General features: G+C 42.4%; 1 pseudogene; it reads right to left on the reverse strand.

The window, feature by feature from the left end:
- Nucleotides 1–204: 204 nt before the first annotated feature.
- On the reverse strand, nucleotides 205–349 carry LOC149310356 (U1 spliceosomal RNA; annotated as a pseudogene).
- Nucleotides 350–1772: the final 1423 nt, after the last annotated feature.

The raw sequence follows: 1772 nt of genomic DNA on the forward strand, positions 1-1772 counted from the left end.
CCCTTTGCCTTTTCTGAGAAGACTGAGGCAAAGAAGGTGTTGAGTAATTCTGCCTTTTCTCTGTCTTCTGTTAGCATTTTGCCATCTTCTGCACGCAGTGGCCCTACCGTTTCCTTCTTCTTCCTCACTTGGCCATGAAACCCACTGAGTGATCTTGGGCATGTCACATGCTCTCAGCCTCAGGGGAAGGCAGTGGCATACCTCTTCTGAACAAATCTTGTACAAATTATGCATTTGACCTCCCTGCATTTGGGCAAATCGCAAGGAGTCAGCACAGAGAGCAATGGACGAGCCTCACCCTGAGAAAGCCACCTTCATGATCATGGTATCTCCCCTGCCAGGTAAGTTTTAAATGCTTTTATCTTTTTTCATAATATCCTGTTTTTAAACAAATGATCTGTTTTAGTATTGTAATAGTTTAATTCCATTTGGATTGTCACTTTTGTAGGGTTGTTTTTTTTAGCCTGTAGGCCGCTTTGAATCCCAATTTTGGGAAAGAGCAGAGCAAAAATAAAAATAAATATTATAATAATAATAGCCAAGAAAATCCCATGATTGAGTTGCCTTAAAGTCCCTATAAGTTAGGTACAACTTGAAGACACACAATACCTGCAGCGACAACCCATGGATTAGTTGTTTTGCTCAAGATCCTATATTGTATTCATAACTATACAAATGTAGCTAAGAATGGCCTAAGGGATCGACACTGTCCTCCAAAATCCATGTCCTACAACAACTACAACATCTTGGCAAAATGTAGGCACATGACTCTAACATCACCATCTTTTATGATTTGTATGATTTTTAACACCTTTACTTGTGGAGCCAGTGGAGCTTTGAAAACTTGCAACATGTATTCTGTGCACTGTTGGTTGGCCTAATAAAGGTATTACAGATGAAGTGGTTTAGTGGTTGACACCAGTTCTGACGATCAGTAGATCAGAGGATTGGCAGTTCGAGGCTCAAGTGCCTCATGATGGGATGAGCTCTTGTCTCTAGTCCCAGCATCTGCTAACCTAGCAGTTCGAAAGCAGGCAAATGCAAGCAGATAAATAGGTACCACTTCGATAGGAAGGTAACAGCATTTGGTGCAGTCATACTGGCCACATGACCCCCAGATTTGTCTTCGGACAACGCTGGCTCTTTGGCTTAGTAATGGAGATGAGCACTGCTCCCTTGCAGTCAGTTACAACTAGACGTTCATGTCAAGGGGCTACCTTTACCTTTGCCTTTAATAAAGGATTACTGTTTTGTGGATTTTGGATGTTGTTGTAAATCTAAGACTATTATTCATAATTCACCAAACAGTGATAGTTTAATGCTAAAGTGCAAAGATATCAAACTGAGCACTAAGGTCAGGACTGTCCAAGCCATAGCATTTCCCATTACTGTGTACTGAGGTGAGAGCTGGATAGGAAAGAAAGGATACACTGGTTGGCTAAAAAGACAAACAAATGGGTCCTGCAACGTATCAAATCTGAACTCTCCCTGGAAGCCAAGATGACTAAATGGAGGCTGTCATACTCTGGCCACATCATGAGAAGGCATGAATCATTAGGAAAAGCAGTAATGCTAGGAAAAGTGGACAGAGAGGAAAACCACATGTCACAAACCCAACCAAGGAGGCCCCAGGCCTGAGCCTGCAGGACCTGAGCAGAGAGGTAGAGGATTGGGGGTCTTGGAGATGTCTCATCCACAAGGTCACCATGAGCCAAAGTTGATTCAAAAGCAGTTAACAAAAACAGCAATAGGATTCCAGCTACAGACTGTTA

The sequence above is a fragment of the Sceloporus occidentalis genome, unplaced genomic scaffold (genome assembly GCF_023333645.1).
Source record: "Sceloporus occidentalis isolate IW3139 unplaced genomic scaffold, rSceOcc1.0.p SCAF_6, whole genome shotgun sequence".
In the NCBI taxonomy this organism is placed as follows: Eukaryota; Metazoa; Chordata; class Lepidosauria; order Squamata; family Phrynosomatidae; genus Sceloporus; species Sceloporus occidentalis.